This window comes from Arachis ipaensis, chromosome B2 (genome assembly GCF_059453495.1).
Source record: "Arachis ipaensis isolate K30076 ecotype BB chromosome B2, ASM5945349v1, whole genome shotgun sequence".
Classification (NCBI taxonomy): domain Eukaryota; kingdom Viridiplantae; phylum Streptophyta; class Magnoliopsida; order Fabales; family Fabaceae; genus Arachis; species Arachis ipaensis.
The window spans coordinates 74,954,360-74,964,625 of record NC_142437.1 but is presented as its reverse complement, the minus strand read 5'-3'; the positions used below and the strand labels follow the sequence as shown (position 1 = coordinate 74,964,625).

At 42.8% G+C, this 10,266-nt stretch overlaps 1 non-coding gene across 1 annotated transcript; it reads right to left on the bottom strand.

The window, feature by feature from the left end:
* Positions 1 to 1,611: 1,611 nt before the first annotated feature.
* On the bottom strand, positions 1,612 to 1,719 carry LOC148574414 (small nucleolar RNA R71). Its single transcript, XR_015905701.1, has one exon. It is a non-coding gene; the product is annotated as a small nucleolar RNA R71 (small nucleolar RNA).
* Positions 1,720 to 10,266: the final 8,547 nt, after the last annotated feature.

The following is a 10,266-nucleotide window of genomic DNA, read 5'->3' as shown; positions in this document are numbered from 1 at the left end:
TCAATCAACCATCATTATACATAATCATCATACTCACCAACAATATGGCACCACCCATCAATTCAACCTCAATCATTCATCAAGCATATATCACAACATGCATTTTCTCACATATCACACAATCAAGGCATCAATATTCATAATCACACATATGATCACATCATATATCTCAACCATTCCACAACATCATCAATTCAATGCCTATCTTAGGGCCTCTAGCCTAAGTATTTCCTACCACATTACATATTAGATACGGGAAACCGAAACCATACCTTAGCCGATTTCCCAAGCTCAACCGGAGCACTTCCAAACCACTTTTCCTCAAGCTCTCAAGGTCTCAACACCTCCAAGAACAGATTTTATCACACAAAACCCTCTTCCAAGCTTTCCAAAATCACCAATCAAGCTCCAATATTCACATATACACAACCTAAGCCACAATCATGATACCCATACACAACATCTCAATGCCCAAACCTCATAGAACAACAAATTACACTAGGGTTAAGAATCTTACCACACCCAAGGTCCAAAGAGACAAGATTAACCTTCTCCTTCAAGAGAGTTGGGTCCTATAACATCAAAGAACCCAAAATCTCAACATTTTTACTCATGAAACTCGAAATCAAGGGCTGGAATTTCGAACAGTAAAACGTGGCTTACCTCAAGATTAATTGTATGGGTTTTGTAGAGCTCTCCGCGGTGAACGCGTGGCCGCAAACGGAGCGGCAATCGGAGCTCTAGATCAAAAGTTATGGTGGTTTGAAGATCAAGTGAGAGATAGAACTTGGGAGAGTGTTCTTCCCTCCATGGCCTCCATTTCAGCGTGTTTAGTGTCTCAAATGAGGAGAGAGAGTGCTGAAAACTAGGGTTTTGGTTTAGTTTAGTTGGGCCAAGGGCCCACTTTGGGTCCGGTTGGCCCGGTTTGGCCCGTTTGGTCCAATCTTGGTCCGATTTCTATAAAATTGGTACCGAAATTCTCGTCTCAATTTCCTCTATCATATTAAGCCATAAAAATAACATTTTTGGCTTTCTAGAATAAATTCTCATTTATGGGTTAATTAGCCGTTAATTAACCGGATCTTACAAAGGACAAGAACATTCTTGTTAAAGCAGATCCAGAACCTGAAAGGACTCTGAAAAAAAAAATTAAGAGAAGCTAAAATACAACAATCCAGAGATAACCTTTCAGAAATTTTCAAACAGGAAAAGGAGATGGCAGTCGAAAATAATAATAATATAAGGAAGATGCTTGGTGACTTCACTGCACCTAATTCCAATTTACATGGAAGAAGCATCTCCATTCCTGCCATTGGAGCAAACAACTTTGAGCTGAAACCTCAATTAGTTTCTCTGATGCAGCAGAACTGCAAGTTTCATGGACTTCCATCTGAAGATCCTTTTCAGTTCTTAACTGAATTCTTGCAGATATGTGATACTGTTAAGACTAATGGAGTAGATCCTGAAGTCTACAGGCTCATGCTTTTCCCTTTTGCTGTAAGAGACAGAGCTAGATTATGGTTGGATTCTCAACCCAAAGACAGCCTGAACTCTTGGGATAAGCTGGTCACAGCTTTCTTAGCCAAGTACTTTCCTCCTCAAAAGCTGAGCAAGCTTAGAGCTGATGTTCAAACCTTCAGACAGAAAGAAGGTGAATCCCTCTATGAAGCTTGGGAAAGATACAAACAGTTGACCAAAAAGTGTCCTTCTGACATGCTTTCAGAATGGACCATCCTGGATATATTCTATGATGGTTTATCCGAGCTATCAAAAATGTCACTGGACACTTCTGCAGGTGGATCCATTCACCTAAAGAAAACGCCTGCAGAAGCTCAAGAACTCATTGACATGGTTGCTAATAACCAGTTCATGTACACTTCTGAAAGAAATCCTGTGAGTAATGGGACGCCTATGAAGAAGGGAGTTCTTGAAGTTGATACTCTGAATGCCATATTGGCTCAGAATAAAATATTGACTCAGCAAGTCAATATGATCTCTCAGAGTCTGCATGGAATGCAAGCTGCATCCAACAGTACTCAAGAGGCATCTTCTGAAGAAGAAGCTTATGATCCTGAGAACCCTGCAATAGCAGAGGTAAATTACTTAGGTGAACCTTATGGAAACACCTATAACTCATCATGGAGAAATCATCCAAATCTCTCATGGAAGGATCAAAAGCCTCAACAAGGCTTTAATAATGGTGGAAGAAACAGGTTTAGCAATAGCAAGCCTTTTCCATCATCAACTCAGCAACAGACAAAGAACTCTGAACAAAATACTTCTAATTTAGCAAATCTGGTCTCTGATCTATCTAAGGCCACTGTAAGTTTCATGAATGAAACAAGGTCTTCCATTAGAAATCTGGAAGCACAAGTGGGCCAGCTGAGTAAAAGGATCACTGAAATCCCTCCTAGTACTCTCCCAAGCAATATAGAAGAGAATCCAAAAGGAGAGTGCAAGGCCATTGACATAAGCGCCATGGCCGAACCTGTGAGGAAAGGAGAGGACGTGAATCCCAAGGAGGAAGACCTCCTGGGACGTCCAGTGGTCAATAAGGAGCTTCCCTCTGAGGAACCAAAGGACTCTGGGGCCCATCTAGAGACCATAGAGATCCCATTGAACCTCCTTATGCCCTTCATGAGCTCTGATGAATATTCCTCTTCTGAAGAGAATGAGGATGTTACTGAAGAGCAAACTGCCAAGTTTCTTGGTGCAATCATGAAGCTAAATGCCAAATTATTTGGCATTGATACTTGGGAAGTTGAACCTCCCTTGTTCATCAATGAACTAAGTGATCTGGATCAACTGACATTGCCTCAGAAGAGACAGGATCCTGGAAAGTTCATAATACCCTGTACCATAGACACCATGATCTTTAAGGCTCTATGTGACCTTGGTTCAGGAATAAACCTCATGCCCCTCTCTGTAATAGAGAAACTGGGAATCTATGGGGTGCAAGCTGCTAAAATCTCATTAGAGATGGCAGACAGCTCAAGAAAACAGGCTTATGGACAAGTAGAAGATGTATTAGTAAAGGTTGAGGGCCTTTACATACCTGCTGATTTCATAGTCCTGGATACTGGAAAGGAAGAGGTTGAATCCATCATCCTAGGAAGACCTTTCCTGGCCACAGCAAGAGCTGTGATTGATGTTGACAGAGGTGAAATAGTCCTTCAATGGAGTGAGAACTCCCTTGTATTCAAAACTCAAGGATCTCCCTCTGCAACCATGGAGAGGAAGCAGAAAAAGCTTCTCTCAAAGCAGAGTCAACCAGAGCCCCCACAGTCAAACTCTAAGTTTGGTGTTAGGAGGCCACAACCAAACTCTAAGTTTGGTGTTGAACTCCCATATCCAAACTCTAAGTTTGGTGTTGGAGAGTCTCAACAAAGCTCTGCACATCTGTGAGGCTCCATGAGAGCCCACTGTCAAGCTATTGACATTAAAGAAGCGCTTGTTGGGAGGCAACCCAATGTTTATCTAATTCTTATTTTTATTGTTTTCTTAGGTTCATGATCATGTGGAGTCACAAAATAAATATAAAAATTGAAAACGGAATCAAAAACAGCAGAAGAAAAATCACACCCTGGAGGAGCATCTGCCTGGCGTTCAAACGCCAGAACAGAGCATAGTTCTGGCGCTGAACGCCCAGAATGGGAGCATCCTGGCGCTGAACGCCCAGAACAAGCATGGTTCTGGCGTTCAACGCCATAAATGGCACACAAATGGGCGTTGAACGCCCAAAATGGCCACCAACCTGGCGCTGAACGCCCAGAGTTGGATACAAAGGCATTTTTACATGCCTAAGGGGTGCATGGATGTAAATCCTTGAAAACCTCAGGATCTGTGGACCCCATAGGATCCACTCAGGATCTGTGGACCCCACAGGATCCACTCAGGATCTGTGGACCCCACAGGATCCCCACTACCTCCACTCACTTCTTCTCACCACTCTCTTTCACACAACCCCATAAACACTCTTCCCCAAAAACCCTTCACCAATCACCTCAATCTCTCTTCCCCATCACCTCTTCACCACTCACATCCATCCACTCTTCCCCATAAACCTACCTCATAAACTCCACCTACCTTTAAAAATTCAAAACCAATTTTCCACCCAAACCCACCCATATGGCCGAACCAATACCCCCCTCCCTTCCCTATATAAAGACCTCCATTCTTTATCAAATTCACACAACACACCCCTCTACACCACCCTTGGCCGAAACCACATCTCCCTCTCCCTCTCCTCTATTTCTTCTTCTACTTCTATTCTTTTATTTATTGCTCGAGGGCGAGCAATATTCTAAGTTTGGTGTGGTAAAAGCATAAGCTTTTTGTTTTTCCATTACCATTGATGGCACCTAAGACCGGAGAATCCTCTAGAAGAGGGAAAGGGAAGACAAGAGCTTCCACATCCGAGTCATGGGAGATGGAAATGTTCATCTCCAAAGCCCATAAAGACCACTTCTATGATGTTGTGGCCAAGAAGAAGGTGATCCCTGAGGTCCCTTTTAAACTCAAAAGAAATGAGTATCCAGAGATCCGACATGAAATTCAAAGAAGAGGTTGGGAAGTTCTAACAAATCCCATCCAACAAGTCGGCATCCTAATGGTTCAAGAGTTCTATGCCAATGCATGGATCACCAATAACCATGATCAAAGTAAGAACCCGGATCCAAAGAACTATGTTACAATGGTTCGGGAGAAATACTTAGATTTTAGTCCGGAGAATGTGAGGTTGGCGTTCAACTTGCCATACATGGAAGAGAACGCACGCCCCTACACAAGGAGAGTCAACTTTGATCAAAGGTTGGACCAAGTCCTTATGGACATATGTGTAGAAGGAGCTCAATGGAAGATTGACTCCAAAGGCAAGCCGGTTCAACTAAGAAGATTGGACCTCAAGCCTATTGCTAGAGGATGGTTGGAGTTTATTCAATGCTCAATCATTCCCACTAGCAACCGGTCTGAAGTTACTATAGACCGGGCCATCATGATCCATAGCATCATGATTGGAGAAGAGGTGGAAGTTCATGAGATTATACCTCAAGAACTCTACAAGGTGGCTGACAAGTCCTCCACTATGGCAAGGTTAGCCTTTCCTCACCTCATTTGCCACCTATGCAATTCAGCTGGGATTGACATAGAGGGAGACATCCTCATTAAAGAGGACAAGCCCATCACCAAGAAAAAGATGGAGCAAGCAAGAGAGCCCAGTCATGGAGCTCAAGAGGCGCAAGAAGCTCATCACCATGGGATTCCAGAAATGCCTCAAATGCACTTTCCTCCACAAAACTATTGGGAGCACATCAACACCTCCCTAGAAGAATTGAGTTCCAATATGGGACAACTAAGGGTGGAACATCAAGAGCACTCCATCATGCTTCATGAAATAAGAGAAGATCAAAAAGCAATGAGGGAGGAGCAACAAAGACAAGGAAGAGACATAGAAGAGCTCAAGGACATCATTGGTTCCTCAAGAAGGAAACGCCACCATCACTAAGGTGGATTCATTCCTTGTTCTTATTTCTTCTGTTTTTCGTTTTCTATGTTATGTACTTATCTGTGTTTGTGTCTTCATTACATGATCATTAGTAGTAGTAACTTTGTCTTAAAGTTATAAATGGCCTATGAATCCATCACCTCTCTTAAATAAAAAGATGTTTTAATTCAAAAGAACAAGAAGTACATGAGTTTCGAATTTATCCTTGAACTTAGCTTAATTATATTGATGTGGTGACAATGCTTCTTGTTTTCTGAATGTATGCTTGAACAGTGCATATGTCTTTTGAAGTTGTTGTTCAAGAATGTTAAATATGTTGGCTCTTGAAAGAATGATGACTAGGAGACATGTTATTTGATAATCTGAAAAATCATAAAAATGATTCTTGAAGCAAGAAAAAGCAGCAAAGAACAAAGCTTGCAGAAAAAAAAAAATAAAAAAAAGAGAAGAAAAAAAATAGGCGAAAAAAAAATAGAAAGAAAAAGAAAAAGCAAGCAGAAAAAGCCAATAACCCTTAAAACCAAAAGGCAAGGGCAAATAAAAAGGATCCCAAGGCTTTGAGCATCAGTGGATAGGAGGGCCTAAAGGAATAAAATCCTGGTCTAAGCGGCTAAACCAAGCTGTCCCTAACCATGTGCTTGTGGCGTGTAGGTGTCAAGTGAAAACTTGAGACTGAGCGGTTAAAGTCAAGGTCCAAAGCAAAAACAAAGAGTGTGCTTAAGAACCCTGGACACCTCTAATTGGGGACTTTAGCAAAGCTGAGTCACAATCTGAAAAGGTTCACCCAATTATGTGTCTGTGGCATTGATGTATCCGGTGGTAATACTGGAAAACAAAGTGCTTAGGGCCACGGCCAAGACTCATAAAGAAGCTGTGTTCAAGAATCATCATACTGAACTAGGAGAGTCAATAACACTATTCGAAATCTGAAGTTCCTATAGATGCCAATCATTCTGAACCTCAATGGATAAAGTGAGATGCCAAAACTATTCAAGAGGCAAAAAGCTATAAGTCCCGCTCATATGATTGAAGCTCTGTTTCATTGATAGTTTGGAATTTATAGTATATTCTCTTCTTTTTATCCTATTTGATTTTCAGTTGCTTGGGGACAAGCAACAATTTAAGTTTGGTGTTGTGATGAGCGGATAATTTATACGCTTTTTGGCATTGTTTTTAGTATGTTTTTAGTAGGATCTAGTTACTTTTAGGGATGTTTTCATTAGTTTTTATGTTAAATTCACATTTCTGGACTTTACTATGAGTTTGTGTGTTTTTCTGTAATTTCAGGTATTTTCTGGCTGAAATTGAGGGACTTGAGCAGAAATCAGATTCAGAGGTTGAAAAAGGACTGCTGATGCTGTTGGATTCTTACCTCCCTGCACTCAAAGTGGATTTTCTGGAGCTACAGAACTCGAAATGGCGCGCTTCCAATTGCGTTGGAAATTAGACATCCAGGGCTTTCCAGCAATATATAATAGTCTATACTTTGGCCAAGAATAGATGACGTAAACTGGCGTTCAACGCCAGCCTTCTGCCCAAATCTGGCGTCCAGCGCCAGAAAAGGATCCAAAACCAGAGTTGAACGCCCAAACTGGCACAAAAACTGGCGTTCAACTCCACAAATGGCCTCTGCACGTGCAACACTTAAAGCCCAGCCCAAGCACACACCAAGTGGGCCCCGGAAGTGGATTTATGCATCAATTACTTACTTCTGTAAACCCTAGTGACTAGTTTATTATAAATAGGACCTCTTACTATTGTGTTTGACATCTTTGGATGCCTGGTTCTTAGATCAGAGGGGCTGGCCATCTCGGCCATGCCTGGACCTTTCACTTATGTATTTTCAAACGGTAGAGTTTCTACACTCCATAGATTAAGGTGTGTAGCTCTGCTGTTCCTCAAAGATTAATGCAAAGTACTTCTGTTTTCTATTCAATTCATCTTATTTCGTTTCTAAGATATCCATTCGCACCCAAGAACGTGATGAAGGTGATGATTATGTGTGACGCTCATTATCCTTCTCCCTTATGAACGCGTGCCTGACAAACACTTCTGTTCTACATGAATTAAGCTAGAATGAATATCTCTTAGATCTCCTAACCAGAATCTTCGTGGCGTAAGCTAGAATGATGGCGGAATTCAAGAGAATCCGGAAAGTCTAAACCTTGTCTGTGGTATTCCGAGTAGGATTCAATGATTGAATGACTGTGACGAGCTTCAAACTCGCGATTGTTGGGCGTTAGTGACAGACGCAAAAGGAGGGTGAATCCTACTCCAGCATGATCGAGAACCGACAGATGAATAGCCGTGCCGTGACAGGGTGCGTGAGCATATTATTCACTGAGAGGAGGGGATGTAGCCACTGACAACGGTGATGCCCTTGCATAAAGCCAGCCATGAAAAGGAGTAAGACTGATTGGATGAAGATAGCAGGAAAGCAGAGGTTCAGAGGAACGAAAGTATCTCCATTCGCTTATCTGAAATTCCTACCAATGATTTACATAAGTACCTCTATCCCTATCTTATTAATTATTATTCGAAAACACCATTATCCATTTATATCTGCCTGACTGAGATTTACAAGGTGACCATAGCTTGCTTCATACCAACAATCTCTGTGGGATTCGACCCTTACTCACGTAAGGTATTACTTGGACGACCCAGTGCACTTGCTGGTTAGTTGTATCGAAGTTGTGACAATTATGAATTAAGATCAGAGCACCAAGCTTTGGAGCCATTACCAGGATTTGTTCGAACCTGGAGATCACAATTTCGTGCACCAGTGAGATTTTATGACGAGGTTGACAACACCCAAGCTCAAAAGGAAGAACTTGAACTACTTCTAGAGGTCCAAGAACAAGCGCAAATAAGACAAGCAACACTAAAGCAAAGGATGGCAATAAGGTACAACCAAAAAGTCATTCGAAGAAGCTTCGCCATAAACAACCTAGTCCTTATTCGAAATGACATCAGAGTAAACAAGTCGGGCGAATGGAAGCTCACTGCAAACTGGAAGGGGCCTGTTCATACCCTGGGTCGAGCTATCTGACCCGGGATGATCGGCGACACAGCGACCGACCTCTTCAGGTCAGACTACCCGACCTCTTCTAAAAGAGCTCGGCCAAATCGACAGGAAAGCCCAATAAAGGGCCCAAATAGAGGAAGACGACCCAAATCCAAAGGCAATACCCAGCCTACAGAGATAAAGGCGGTTCCCTTGAAGATAGGCTGACTTCATCCAAAACAGGATAAGATAAGATAAGATAACTAACTTATCTTATCAGAAAGGTCAGCCCACACTACTATAAATACACTGGAGCACCCAGGTATAACTCATATTCTGATTCTACAATAAACCTGTTTAATACCCATGCTAACTTAAGCATGTCTCTTGTAGGTACCCCCCACCCTTCGGTGGCCAAGGATCAGCAGTGTAACAAGTCCAACAAGTTGGACACAACAGCGCCGGCCGCCACCAGCCAGCCGGACACGTCATCTCCGACCAGTACAGAAGATCTCATCCGAGATCGACCTCCAGTTTCAGGTAACCCTCGGAACATTGGCGCCGTTATTGGGGAACCTGAAAGTCATCCCAAAACCATGGCAGACGGCCATGACAACGACCACGACTCAGATCTGGAAAACAGAACACCGCACAAGAACGCGAACACTACGCTAAAGGATACTCCAGAATCCAACGGGAACAAAAACTCACCAAATCCGGGAGCCATAGAAGCACTTCAGGATCGCTTAAAGCAACTTGAAAAAGAAACCCAGCAACAACGGGAGGTCGGAAAGGATCTGTAAAGAGAGGTACGGCGACGCCGAGAACTGGAAGAAAAACTACAGCAATTAGAGGCCGACCTCAAATCAAAAGCTCCACGGACCACTCCTGAGGAAAATTCACGCAAAGAACAAGATCCGTTCACCAGAGAAATCATGAAGACCAAAATCCCAAAAGATTTCAAGCTCCCAGATATGGTTTTGTATGATGGCACCACAGATCCCAACCATCATCTCAGCAATTTCAGAAGCAGAATGTACCTTATCGATGCCTCAGATGCCATTCGCTGCAAAGCTTTTCCAACGACTCTCACGAAAACGGCGATCAGATGGTTCGACAACTTACCTCCGAAGTCCATCTCAAACTTCGACGACCTGGCTAAAAAGTTCCTGGCCAGATTCTCCATCCAGAAAGATAAGGCCAAGCACGCACCCAGCTTACTAGGGATCAAGCAAGGAGATTGGGAGAGCCTCCGCAACTACATGGAAAGATTCAACAAAACATGTATGGACATACAAAGTTTACCAACTGAGGCCGCCATCATGGGGCTCATCAATGGCTTACGAGAGGGACCTTTCAGCCAATCTATATCAAAAAGTATCCTATCTCCTTAGACGAAGTACAGGAGCGAGCAGAAAAATACATCAACATGGAAGAGAACGCTCGGTTGGGAGAAACCTCAAAATTTGGGGCCCCCTACCGAGACAAAGACAAGGACTCTAAAAGGAAAGAAGATCGACAGGGGGAGAAAATCAAAAAATACCATAACTACACTCCTCTCAAAGCATCCCTGGTCGACGTGTACAAAGAAGTCTGCCACACAGAAAAAATCCCCCCAGCGCGACCACTCAAAGGCAAAAGGGGAGGAGGAAACCGGAAGGAATATTGTGAATACCATCGAGTCCGAGGGCATTCCACCAACGAGTGCTTCGACTTGAAAAATATCATAGAAAAATTAGTAAGAGAAGGAAAATTAGAT